At 42.5% G+C, this 14,655-nt stretch overlaps 1 protein-coding gene across 1 annotated transcript in view; it reads right to left on the bottom strand.

The window, feature by feature from the left end:
* Positions 1-13,716: 13,716 nt before the first annotated feature.
* The window catches only part of YES1 (YES proto-oncogene 1, Src family tyrosine kinase), a 130,152-nt gene continuing 129,213 nt past the window's right edge, over positions 13,717-14,655 (bottom strand). The window contains exon 12 of the mRNA XM_068237228.1: positions 13,717-14,655. This exon is cut by the window's right edge and continues 2,418 nt beyond it. The gene's annotated coding sequence lies outside the window, so the exon portion shown is untranslated.

Genomic DNA, 14,655 nt, shown 5'->3' with positions numbered 1-14,655 from the left:
TCTCCCCTGCTGAAAAAGCGACCTCCCCCGTGCATCGCTCTAAGCGTATGTTACGCTTAGAGTGACATCATGTAAACAAACTCATGGCCGCCATCTTGTGGACAAAAAGTAATACTACAACTAAAAGAAAAAAAAAATAAAAATTAACACACATTTACATTATAAACATATTGTTTACATCCCACCCTCCCAAAACTACCCAAATAAAATGTTTATTATAAAAAAAAAAACATTACAATAAAAAAAAACATGTAAATATTTACCTAAGGGTCTAAACTTTTTAAATATCAATGTAAAAATGATATATTTCTCTATTTTTTTTATTTTAAACTTGTAAATAGTGATAGATGCAAAACGGAAAAAAAGCACCTTTATTTCCAAATAAAATATTGTCGCCATACATTGTGATAGGGACATAATTTTAACGGTGTAATAACCGGGACATATGGGCAAATACAATACGTGAGTTTTAATTATGGAGGTGTATTATTTTAAAACTATAATGGCTGAAAACTGAGAAATAATAATTTTTTCCTTATTCTTCCTTTTAAAATGCATTTACAGCAAAGTGGCTCTTAGCGAAATGTACCCCCCAAAGAAAGCCTAATTGGTGGCGGAAAAAAAATAGATATAGATCAGTTCATTGTGATAAGTAGTGATAAAGTTATAGGCCAATGAATGGGAGGTGAACATTTCTCAAGTGAAAACGACGGAACGCGAATGGGTTAAGAAACAAACAAAAAACGCATCTAAAACATTTTTATTCCCCATAGGAAACCGTTGCACGTAAAACGCATGTGTTTTGCATACAGTATGCAGAAAGAAAGAATGCATTGAAGAACGCATACCAACACATTTTTTGTGTGGCCCATAGACGATCATTATGTGCATTTTCTGCTCTACAGCAAAACGCATGCAATTCCTTTTTTTTTTTTATAAAATGCTAGCTGCAGATCTACACTGCTGATCTTGTGTCTTCAGCAATATATCAGGCATTGCTGGAGAAGTATGCAGCCACTGAAGGCAGAAAACCATGATTAACAAAGCAGTTAATTGTGGCACGACCGATTTATGTAAAATCACCAGCAAGGGGTGGCTAGTAATCGATTCAAATCGTACTGTAACAGAGCACTTATGGTAATATCTGCCTTTAATGACAGAGAAAATAAAGTGAGATGGTAGAAAAAAATGAAATTCTGCATCTGGCAATAATGGTGCAGTTTGAGACACATTATTTACATATGCACAAAAAAAGTTTGTTGCTAAGAAACAAGACCCGATATTACGCAGCTGGGCAGATGTTCCCATGTGTGAGAGCTGCGCATATTTTCTCATGCCATATTTACACTGTAAATTCAGTTCTAATTCCACACAGGTGTCTAATATCTAACTGTTGAAGCAGAAACATCTGATCAACGTAATCAACCCTGCTAGGTGAAATCAGAAAAAACACTGTGAAGCCTGGAACCTACAAGATTGTTTTTTTGAGCGTTTAGGGAGTGCTTTCAATTGCTAGTGAATTTCCCTAAATGCTCTGCCAATGTAAATGGATGGGACAGATTCCACTAGAGCGATTGATGGGAAAGATTCCTCTAGAGCGATTGCAATTAAGGAAATCGCAGGACATGCAGCATTTTGGGAGCGTTTCCATTTAACCAGCTGAGCGGTCTGGACGAGCTCAGCTCGTCCAACACCGCCAGCGGCTGCCGCTCAGGCCCTGCTGGGCCGATTTTGATGAAATAAAAAGCAGCACACGCAGCCGGCACTTTGCCAGCCGCGTGTGCTGCCTGATCGCCGCCGCTCTGCGGCGATTCGCCGCGAGCAGCGGCGAAAGAGGGCCCCCCTAGCCGCCTGAGCCCTGCGCAGCCGGAACAAAAAGTTCCGGCCAGCGCTAAGGGCTGGATCGGAGGCGGCTGACGTCACGACGTCGGCTGACGTCGATGACGTCACTCCGCTCGTCGCTATGGCGACGATATAAGCAAAACAAGGAAGGCCGCTCATTGCGGCCTTCCTTGTTTATTCTGGGCGCCGGAGGCGATCGGAAGATCGCCTCCGGAGCGCCCTCTAGTGGGCTTTCATGCAGCCAACTTTCAGTTGGCTGCATGAAATAGTTTTTTTTTTTATTTAAAAAAAACCCTCCCGCAGCCACCCTGGCGATTTAATCAGAACGCCAGGGTGGTTAAATAAAATTTATAGGAGCAGGGAAACCGCTCTCAAAATCGCTTGCAAAACGCTTTTTCAAATTGCTAGCAGTTGCTATAGCGCTTTGCACTTTTTAGTGGGTTCCAGGCCTTAGGTCTGGGACCCACTAGCAGCGCTTTTGAACGTGCTAGTGATTTGAAAAGTTCTTGCTAATGCAATGCTATGGGGGATTTTTAAAAAATCACATCACTCAAGTGGGATCACACCCATAGCATTACATTAGTAAGAGCTTTTCAAATCACAAGCACATAGAAAAACACTGCAAGTGGGTTCCAGGATTGAGGCCTGAAACCCACTAGGAGTGCTTTTCTGAGCACTTTGTGATTTGAAAAGCTCTTGCTAATGTAATGCTATGGGTGTGATCCCACTTGAGCAACGTGATTTTATAAAAATCCCCCATAGCATTGCATTAGCAAGAGCTTTTTCAAATCACTAGCGCTTAGAAAAGGCTGCTAGTGCGTTTGATCCCTTAAAATCTTTAGCCATGGTATAGCTCCATGTACGATGTACCTGCCGTATTCTAAAGCCTCATACAGAAGCTGGATAATCTTTGGCCGCAACAATCATTTTGGACTGTGTTGTCTGAGAATCTACCGAGTGTATAGCTATCTCTGTTTCATGAGGGCTTCCATATTGCTTTATAGGAAATTCTCTAAATTACCTGCACCTTTGATGTCCCTAAGTGACATGTGATTGTGGCTCCAGACACTAAAGGTGGCCACACACCGTCATTTTTTTTTAAATATCTGTTCAAATTCAAGAATAGCAATCAATTTTTTCTGACTGATTGTAACAATTCAAAAATCTGACCAATGTACCACACACCTATGTTCAATTTTTCCCCAATCATGAATAAAATAATTGAAAGCTCAGAAAAAAATGGATTGGAACTGTACATCAAGTCATTGATAATCCATCACACATACACCATACACCATACAATTCTTGATAAAGTTGGTCTGAAATTTCCAACATGTCCAATCTCCATAAATCGAAAAAAGGGAAATTTGATCAAAAACAAAGAAAAGCTCCAGATTTTTCAGGACAACCGATCGAATTGGTGAAAACAAAGTTGAATCTTTTAATTGTATGGTGTGTGGCTACCATCAGACTACTTTCACACTAGAGCGCCACATTACTAGACACATTTGGCATGTGATGTAACACATAAATAAGCAACTGATCAGTTTGCACTTTCATTGACTAAAATCTGCATGTCACCGACTGTGTGCAATTCTAGCATCACACAGCATGTCCTGCGTTGTAACATCATCTGAGGAGGTGTGAACTGTTCATAGATTTTTAACAGCATCATATTACAGTGTGCTAAACAGTGTCAGTTACAACGCAACATGTCCCTGTGCAAGTACACAGGCTGGTCTTACATCTATTTTTTGTGTTGCGGTGGGGATGTGATGCTCCCGCCGTATCCCACCGCAAGGCAAAAATGACAAACATGTAACCCTGGGGCAGAGTGCGCCAAAAGGGCCATATGCATAGCGCTGCCCCTGCTCAGCGACATACTCCCTGCTGGGTAGGACTGGTAGTTCCGATGGTACGTGAAGCACTCCGTCATTTACAATATGTTGCAATGTACAGTTGGTAGACATACCCTATTGACGTTCCTGCCGTGGGGCAATGTGCGAGAAGTGGTCCGCCTGACGACCAATTTCACTTGATACGAGCTTCTTCCGAGGCTCCATGCGCAAAAACATCCCAGTCTCTGGGCCATTTAAACTGTTGGGCTTCCGCTCCGAATGCTGCGCTCGTGCGTCGTTATACGTCACTTCCCACATACTAGGGTCAGCGCGCGTGCGCACTATTGCTCGCACGCTACGCAGTCCCTCAATAGGAAGCTATGTGCGCTCCACAGTGGATTTTTTTTGCGCATGGAGCCTCGGAAGAAGCTTGTATCAAGCGAAACGGTCGTCAGGCGGACCGCTGCTCCCACATTGCCCCACAACAGGAACGTCAATAGGGTATGTCTACCAACTGTACATTGCAACATATTGTAATGGATGGATGAGTCATGACGACTGTATTAAATGTATGTAGACTTAAAACCTGATAATAGTGCCGGATATTCATTTCTCTCAAACATGCAATACTGTCTGTTGTTTCTATCCAGAGCGCATTAAAGGCACATAACCTAATAGCTGTACTTCGGAGGTGCTGAATCAATATACCTAGCCAACGCAGTGCCAGTCACTATTTTTTTTTTTTTAAACAGTTTTTATTTGTAACAGAATTCCTTAGTTTGAGTACACTCTAATACAGACCTCACACAATCCCTCATCTCAGGGAAAAACAATTTGACTCAGAGGATGCTCATGGACAAATGGGGAGCTCCAGTGGGAGATTGCCGGGGCTCTCTATACAGTAGTGTATAGAGTGCTGGCGCAGAGCAGCATTGCCTCAGGGTCCATGTGGTGCGGCAGTAGTAATCGGATGAGTGCGTTTCGAACTGCGCATGCCCAGTAAGGTAAAGCCTTCGTGGGAGGAAACATAAGAGCATTTTCCTTTATTGGGCATACATGGTTCAAAAGTTACACATGCCCATTTCAAAATTGCTTGTTCACACCCCCCCCCCTTCCCAGGAGGTTGGTAAGGTCTAGAAAAAGGGAGCGGGAGGGACCCTGTAAACAACAAGCAGCAAGAGGCTATTGAGAAGTAGTGGGTGTTTTAAAGAGAAACAGTAACCGAGGATTGAACTTCATCCCAATCAGTAGCTGTATGGCTAATATTGTAGTGAAACCCCTCCCACTGTGCATTGTGGGAAATAACCGCTGTTTCTAACTTCTAAGCATCTAGTATCTCCCTCTGTGCATATGTAGATCTGTTAAAAAAACAAAAACTGTTTAGCCTATCGCATTGTTATGGGGTGTGGTTATAAATAATGGCAGTTGGTGCTATCTAGTTTTTTTTTCCTTGTCTGCCAGTACTAATGATGATAGAAACATCAAGCAGGATCGGCACCACTCAAATGAAGTAATTGGCTTTTTTTATCGGGGTTGGGTTATTTAAAGGCTTGTTTACTGTGTGTTTCTGAGGCTATTGCAATTTGAGAAAGGGCGTATGCCCGAAACAGCGTCTTGTCATTGCTGAAGCCGTGATTTTTTGATGCAATAAAAGAGCTTGAATTACTTCATTTGAGTGGTGCCGATCCTGCTTGATGTTTCTACCATTGGAGGCCTCTGTGGGCACTGAGACCTTGATCATGGCACACTAAAACTGTCGCTTTGTGGTGCTCCTCCTAAACAACGTGGTTAGTACTAATGATGATTACACGCAGGCTGATTGTGGATAAACCAATATGATCAAATTACATGGCAAATATCAATGTATTTATTTATTTTCCCCCTTTTTGCTAAAGGTAATCTTGTTTTATACTTACCTGGAATCATACCAGCATAATATGACAGAAAATAATAGCATGCCCCATAATCATGTTAGTAGATTCAGCTCAGGTAGAACAACTTTGTTTAGGAACTGAGCCATACTGAATAACACAGGGATGTGTGCAGCACAAAAATAAGAAGTTGTGGTTAGGGAAAAGCTCATATACCCAATTTACAAACATTGACAACACAAGCCAATACTCCTCATCAGCACTGAAGGAGATGTGAGATGAGGTATTCCCTGCATACTGTACACAGCAAACAAGCAGAAGACAGGAGCTGCTTGAAGTAATTACTGATGACTGCCTGATTCGGTCTTGCAATGCGTAACAGATGAAATCTTTACTCAAGTAATCAGTGCATCATTTTCTTGTAATCAAACTCAAGTTGCCTGATGGTTTAGCAGCTTGATTATATCTGATGATGAGCAGACAATCCGCATAGTATATTTAAGATCACAATATCATTCTAGTGATTCTGTATGCAGCAATCACCATGGAAACCTGTGCAGAGATGAGGAAACAGACTGATATATTAGTTGTGGCTAGCATTGACCCCCTCTAGTAGCACTTTACTGCAATAGGTAGATCTCTCTTAACCAAAAGCCCACATACATTTTGTGAGACCCCATTCTTGACCCTTTATGTGGCATACAAGCAGGGGTCTAACATAACCTTGAGAAGCAAATATTGCACCCATATAAGAAAATGTAAAAGCAGGCATATATTCCATCTAGACTCTACAGGGCCCAGTCAGAAATGCTCCATTGCGATAGTGATGGGCATCTGCTTTGTGGAGCTGGATTCTACCAAAGGTCCCATAGATTGTAAGCTTGCAAGGTCAGTGTCCTTCCCTCAGTAAAACATGGTTGTAGTGTGGGTATGCTTTGCTGGTCAGGTACCTGGAAAACTTGTATTTACAGAAGGAACTGAGAATCCTGCATTGTCCTAGAAAACTTTAAAGGGAACCTGAGGTGAGAGGGATATGGAGGCTGACATGTCCATTTCATTTTATATAATGCACATTGTATTATATAACTGTCTTGCTGATCCTCTGCCTTTAATACTTTAAGCCAAATACCCTGAACAAATATGCAGATCAGATGTATATGACAAATCTGACAAAATTAGCTGCATACTTGTTTCAGGTGTGTGATTAAGATCCTACTGACCAGAAAGATCAGCAGGACTACCAGGCAACTGGTATTGTTTAAAAGGAAATAAATATGGTAGTCTCCAACAGTCTACACCTTGGGGTCCTTTTAAATAGGGCTGGGGAATAAAGTGTAATCAGGTTATACTTTAATGGGAACTTGAGGTGAGAGGGATATAGAGAATATCATATTTTTTTTTTAAACACCAGTTGTCTGGCATTCTTGCTGATCTTTCTGGCATCAGTAATGTTTGAATCACACACCTGAAACAAGCATGCAGCTAATCTAGTCAGACTTCAGTTACAGTATCTTATCTGCATGCTTGTTCAGGGTTTATGGCTAAAAAGCATTAGAGGCAGAGTATAAGAAGAGCTGTCAGGCAATTTTCATTGTTTAAAGGGACACTGTAGGGGGGGGGGGTCAGGGGAAAATGAGTTGAACTTACCCGGGGCTTCTAATGGTCCCCCGCAGACATCCTGTGCCTGCGCAGCCACTCACCGATGCTCCAGTTCACTTCTGGAATTTGACTTTAAAGTCTGAAAACCACTGCGCCTGCGTTGCCGTGTCCTCGATCCCGCTGATGTCACGAGGAGCATACTGCGCAGGCCCAGTAAGGTCTGGGTCTGCGCAGTACGCTCCTACAGCAGCCCCCATCATCAAAGCTAAGCTATCTACACTGCCCCCACCATGTGTATCTACCATGTATAATTTGCCCTGCAGCACTGAGGATCCTTGTAGATCCTATAGGCCAGTGATGGCTAACCTTGGCACTCCAGCTGTGACAAAACTACAAATCCCATCATGCCTTTGCCTCCCCGAGTTATACTTTGAGTTGTCAGAGTATTGCAATGCCTCATGGGACTTGTAGTTCCACCACAGCTGGAATGCCAAGGTTAGCCATCACTGCTATAGGCAAAAGGCTGTTCCCAGGGACAAAGGAACTGTAGAGCTGCCAGTGGATGATGTGTATGATGATACAGTGTACTGCACTGCAGGCTGAATCTGAGACCATGGACCGATGATTGCTGATGGCAGACAGCAGACAACACTGAGGAGCCAGAACCTGCAGCCCAGGCATAGAAGCAGATAGCAGCTGCTTGTAGCCAGGAGTCAGTGGATGGAAGAGTTTGTGCACAGCACGCTTCTTAGGATGCTAGAGCCCAATTAGCAGCCTGCTGCATGTTGGTCTGTCAGCTTTTGTCAGCAGGAGACAGTGCACTGCACAGCATGTACAGCTTCTTCTGTCTGCAGGGAGTTAGAGCCCCATTAGCTGCCCACTGATAGCTGGTCTAAAGCATCCAAAGTTATCAGTGCTCAACTCATGCTGGATGCAGCACCCTGAAAAGAGGAAACGGGAAGAAGGTTGCAGGACTCCAGCCCACAACTGAATAGATGAGGGCTTCTACTGAGTGCTGCATTTGCTTGTGGGGGAAACCTGACCCCACATTCAGAGTATAAGATGCACTCTTCTCCACCCAAAAGTAAGTGTGTGTGAGAAAGTGCATCTTATAAGTCAAAACACTTCAAATACACATTGAAAACGACCAAAAAACATACCATGCTTTTCAGACTATACCAATTTATACTGTTACAAAAAAAAAAACAGTATTAAATAAATTGTATATGAAGACAACTTTGTATATCTGAGTCATTGTAACTCAGTTGTTTGTAAGTAGCAGACTGTCTGTATACAGAAGATTATAACATCATACGGACAAGGATTAAAAAAAAAAAAGTTTTTTCATCTGTTTTCACTGAAGATTTTAACTTCATTCTTCTCATCAAACTAGGAAGGGGGTCAAAAATGACACGCATTATCTATTTACTTGGGTCAGACCTCTGGGGGTCCCCTTACTAAAGTCTGTCTAGAAAAAGCATAATAAAAATCCTTCAAACATATGTTTAGAAAGACTAACCCTGAAACAGCTCTTACAAGGTCATCGCAATGCCACCATTAAGAGTTTTCTGTGTTCTCTAAAAGCCTTGCTCTAGGCACAGATAGTTTTTCTAGTCCCGTGTAGGTCCCCGAGATGTACAATAAGATGGAAATAATGCTGGCATGCATGCAACTTTCATGCAAAGTTATATGTGACCTTGAATTGGGCCAATCAAAAGAAACAGGAGGTGCACTTGATTGGCCCAATTACAACCTGCTTACAACTTGCGTTAAATTTGAATGCAAGCTGGAATTATTTGCATTGACCATGTCTAGTAGGCACTCAATGGTAGCTTGCTTTATCTGCGTTTCAGTTAGTTTAGTTGATGGTAACTCACTGGCCACTTCTGTGTCTGCCTCCCACCTGCAGTCTGACGAGTGGACTGATGCAATTCAACCAGCAGCAGCCCCACCCAAACCCTGCTGCTATCTACCTCAATACAGTTTCTTAGCATGAGGAGCATTGTATTGCTTCACACAAGAAGGTAACCTTTGAGCACTTTTATTACTCCAGGTGCACATGTTCATACGCACCTGGAGATGGACCTATCAAAAACCTTTGCATTAACACCAGAATGTAGCACAGTTAATGGACCACACCAGCTTTCACATTGATTGGTAAAATATATTTCATCCTGAAAGGTCCCATTGGTTAAAGGCCCATTATCGCAAAAAATAAAAAAATAGGCAGTTAAAATCTGACAGAACCGACAGGTTTTGGGCCAGTCCATCTCATAGGGGATTCTCAGGGTTTTGTTTGTTTTCAACAGCATTTCCTGAACAGCAGTTTAACCTCTGTTCAGGAAATGCTGATGAAAAAGAAAACCCTGAGAATCCCCTATGAAGAGATGGACTGGCCCAAAACCTGTCGGTTCTGAAAGATTTTAGCTGCCTAATTTTTTTGCAATAGTGGTCCTTTAACTATTTTAAATAAGATCATTGTGGTGTCAGTCCGTCAGTTCTGTGTGTGTATCTCACTTTCCACCATCCACCCCCACATTGCAGAGGTATCAGCTGGAGAGACAGCCTTGTAACGCTCTATGCTGTCAGACAGCTACTGTGGCTGACAAGAAAACACAGGTACTACTTCCAGCTAATGATGATGCTCTATTCACAGTATGCCAAGCATTGTTGATCATTGTTATTAGTTTTGTGCCTGGTTTCCATGACTACTTGAGCGTAAAAAGTGCTGGTTCCAATTGTGACATCTGCGTGATGTACAGAAGCATGAATATAGTTTAAGAAAGAATGCAACAAATGTTATCTGTAATGTAAAACTGCAATTACAGAATGTAGAACTACAATGGTCATGATTTCTTAAAGCAAACCAGTATCTAATAAGAAATAAATCCACACACATAAAACATATGATAGACCAGCACTCTTCACAAAAGAGTAAATTTGCATTAGCCAGTGGTTTTATTCAGAAAGTTTACATATACTGTACATTTGTAGTGACAATTGCTTATTGTTTTAAGTGCAATGGCTTGTCACTTCAAATTTGTAAGTAAACTTTCTGAATAAAACTGGTTAATTCAGATTACTTACATTGGTACTTCCGTATTATCCCTTCTGGAAAGTTTGGCAGCTTTTTTTAAAGTTCGGTTTGCTCACCCAGGAAGATCTGACCATTTTTGGAACCGGGTCACAAGTCGGTATGATGCTCAGTTCCCAAGTTATGGGGGTTTTGAAGGAGGGGCGTCCCCTGAACTTGGCTGCAGAAAGTGCAATTACAGAAGTATGGGACAAACCAGACATGATGATAAGCAGCACCCCCGGGGGGTCTTCTTCCTTCGCAGCATAAATCTGTGTCTTCAAAACTATTGTCAAGTGCCCTGGGTCTCTCATCACAGATGAAGGAGCAGCACAGCTATGCACCCTCGTCTCCTCTCTGTCTTAGGGCTGGTTCACACGGGCGTCTGCTGAGCTTTTGCTTTGCATTGCGTTCAAACGCCAGCGGTTAAACGCCAGCGTTTAAAAGCTAGCTTTTGAAAGCTTTTGAAAAGCGTTCAAGGCTAGCAGTTCTGGTCTCTGCTATTGTTTCCTGGCGTTTACGGCCTCTGAAAGCAGCATGTTGCTTTTGAGACTAGACGCAACGTTGGGATCTACTGCCAGGCTTTCATGAAAGCCTGCAAAAGCCAGCTCTAAACGCTCCCATTCACTTGCATGGGATGGCAGTAGATCCCAAAAAACGCTGCGTCTGAAACGCTGCGTTAAACGCCACAAAAACGCCCGTCTGAACCAGCCCTTACTGGCATGGGCAGGAGACTTAATTCCACTGTGCTCTCTGCAGCAAAGTGCAGGGGATACCTGTCCCCCAAACTCCCCCCAACTTAGGAATGGGCATAGCATTGACTCAGGACCCAGTGCAAAGGAAAGCAGAGACTTTCATCTTTCCAAAAATGGCCAGATCTTCCTGGAGGATCAGACAGAAGTTTAACAAAAAGCTGCCAAACTTTCCAGACGGGATAATACGCAAGTATCCTTACATTTTATGGCCCTTTTATGTCTGACTAACAGACCTATATATATTTAGTAGTCGCACAGAGCTTCACATCCAAGATACAAAATCTACTTTATTGCTCCACTTGATTAAAACATGGCAAATTTTAAAGGGAACCTGAGACAAGAAGAGTCTCAGGTTCCATACTTACCTGGGGCTTCTTTAAAGGACAACCGAAGCGAGAGGGAAATGGAAGCTACCATATTTATTACCTTTTTAGCAATACCAGTTGCCTGGCAGCCCTGCTGACCCTCCACCTCTCATACTTTTAGCCATAGACCCTGAAGCAGCATATGCAGATCAGGTGTTTCTGACATTGTCAGATCTGACAAGATTAGCTGCATGCTTGTTTCTGGTGTGATTCAGACACTACTGCAGCCAAGTATATCAGAAGGGCTGCCAGGCAACTGGTATTGTTTAAAAAGAAATAAATATGGCAACCTCCATATACTTCTCACTTTAGTTGTCCTTTATTAAGCCCCCTCATGGCCTAGCGTCCCTTGCATTCTGGCCAGGCATGCGCGTTGAATCGTGACTCGGCCAGGATTTTGGGCTGAATTGCTGGGGACTGGAGCCACCCAGGGAGACAGTGAGGGACAAGCGGCCCTATTAAGGGGACTTAAGGAAGCCCCAGGTAAGTATGGTACCTGAGACGCTTCTTATATCAGGTACACTTTAAAAGTAGTTCACTTAACTGTCACAGGCACTGGAATCACAAGGTGGCAGAGGAAAGGTCAGTCAACGTTTCACTTGGCTAGGTTTTTCTCAGGACCATCACCTGCCCCGCCATCCCTCAGCTGATGTATAGCCATCACACCGTAAGATCTATATTTATTCCACTGCAATAATTATAAAAAAATGCTTTGGGGGCTTGCTTCATTAAGGCATGGGGTGATAGGCCTAGTCACCCTGTCATGGACCTGACATAAAAGTTTATGGTGTGCCAGCTCACTCTTTGGACACACACAAGAATTCCCAGTGGGATGTCCATAAGTGGTCCTCAGTGGCTCGGATTAACTAACAACTGCACTTGGCAGCCGCGAGTACCGTTAGGCCCCTTTTACACTTAATCAGCTGCTCTCAGTTGTTCCTGTCTCATCAATCGGTGGATTATTCCAGATTTTTGAAATTAATTTAAAGGAGATTTTAAGATAAAAGTAATGTGGCCAGGGCCATGCCTGTGCAGGCGCCAGCAACTCGCTGAGTTGTCCAGCTTTCAAAGGCAGTCAGCTGAGGAACGGAGCAGCACGAAATGACAGCGAGGAACCAGGAGGACTTCAGGGGACTTAAGATGCCAAAAGTAGGTAACCAAATTACTTTTCACTTAACGTGGACCTAAACTTTTGCACAGGACAAGGAAAACCGAGAAATGCACCCTGTATGTATTTAAAGGGACACCAAGCAGTGCAGAAACTATGGAAAGATGCATATCATTTTAAAGCTCTCTTTCTCCTCTTTCCAATGATATATAAACCACCACCCTACATCTTTTAGTTTTCGCTATTTTCGCGATTGAAATTGCCGCGGCCGCGATTTCGATCGCGAAAATAGAGAAAACTAAAAGGTGTAGGGCAACGATTTAGGTGTCGTCAGAAAGAGGAGAAAGAGAGCTTTAAAATGATATCCATCAAGCCATAGTTATATTGTATTACACAGGACGACACTTTCCCCAGTGTCAGCAGCTCCATTTTGCTGAATGCAGCTGCTGACTTTGACAAAAAGTCGCCCTGTGTAATACAATATAACTATGGAAAGATGGATATCATTTTAAAGCTCTCTTTCTCCTCTTTCTGACGACACCTAAATCGTTGCCCTACGCCTTTTAGTTTTCTCTATTTTTGCGATCGAAATCGCGGCCGCGGCAATTTCAATCGCAAAAATAGCAAAAACTAAAAGGCGTAGGGTGGCGGTTTATATATCATTGGAAAGAGGAGAAAGAGAGCTTTAAAATGATGTGCATCTTTCCATAATTTCTGCACTGCTCGGAGTCCCTTTAAAGTTTAGACTGTAATTCCCCCTTACTTGTGTCTAATCACAAGTTGTAATTTGATCCTCCGCTGTGTCACATGACTGCCTATGGCAGATAAGCAGCTAAGCCCATTTCAAAGCACAGGATGTGAACAATATGTCTGCATCCATAAATCAGGAAGTAGAAACTGTGCAGATTTATTTTAGGATTTGTATCAGCTGTAACAAAGAAATGTTTGTTTAAAGGTTACTATGCAGGTCCACTTTAACACTCCCTTCAAATTAAAATATGGCTACTGTGCACCTAAAGAGTGCAGAGATTACAGTTGCCATGGTTGCAAGCACACGTGCGGTCACAATTTTGAAAATGATCAGCTACCTTCATAATTAACATGGTAAGAATCTTTAACAATACTAAACCACAATAAGACTAGTGGCTAGTATAGATCTAAGGAGACGCACACACACGTATCTCCTTCCATGCTAATTAACTGTAGTAAGCAAATCACATTTTCACCACTTCTTCAAGATTCACCCACTAAAAAGATGAGATCGGTTAAAAAAATGTTTTTGTTTATTTTACATACTGATCACCTATTGCTCGAACAGGCATCATGTTTAACATAAAACGGTGGTAAATGTATGAACCAGTAAACGCCCCGCCCCATTGGATATGCATCATCACAATCAATTCAAACGCAGTAATTAGTCGTTTAATTTGTTACTATACAAAGGATATTACAGGATCAAAGTTTAGTAGTGAAAGTGCAATGTCTGGCCGTCTGTCACGACTGTCAAGCACTGCTGCTCTTTTTTGCCAAGTAAAGAAAATGTACAGAGTTTGAGTTAAATTAGCTTGAAAAGACTTATAAAAAGATACATTTCCATAATTATTTTGTATAAAGCCCTTTTAAAAAAACAAGTCTCTGTTTAAGGAAAAATGTTATGATGGCACTGCCATTAAGAACATGGGAACTGTAAACAAAAAATATATAGTCCCACATTAACAAATATCGGTACATATTTGCCAACAGTAAGAGATTTCCCTGGACTCCGTGAAAAAAAGGGTGGGGCTTTGCAGAAATGGGTGGGACTAGGGTAGTTGTGATGTGTACCCAGCTGATCCCAAAGGTTTATAGTGTACTTGTCTACAACGTTTTATGGCATCAGTTGTATGCCGTGTCCACCCCTTCCCCTTTCAAAAAGCGCCTCCTATTGGCCAACCTGTCACCATCTCTTAAGACAGCTGACCAATGAAGGCAGTTCAACGTAAACGTACGTTTTTAGAAAGCAAAATTCAGTTACTCCAGTAGAGGGAAGCCTTTGGATCCTTCAGAGGATACATCGTTCTCCTCTAGACTACTGATCCACGATGGGACCCTCCGGAATTTCGTGGCCCCAAACCCATCCGTGACCAAGAGCAGTCGCACTGCGCCTCACGCCGCAGCATGGAGCCCTCATGGCGGAAAAAAACAAGCCCTATCGGCTCCATGCT

The sequence above is a fragment of the Hyperolius riggenbachi genome, chromosome 5 (assembly GCF_040937935.1).
Source record: "Hyperolius riggenbachi isolate aHypRig1 chromosome 5, aHypRig1.pri, whole genome shotgun sequence".
NCBI classification, from domain to species: domain Eukaryota; kingdom Metazoa; phylum Chordata; class Amphibia; order Anura; family Hyperoliidae; genus Hyperolius; species Hyperolius riggenbachi.
This window is presented reverse-complemented; position numbering and strand designations above follow the sequence as displayed.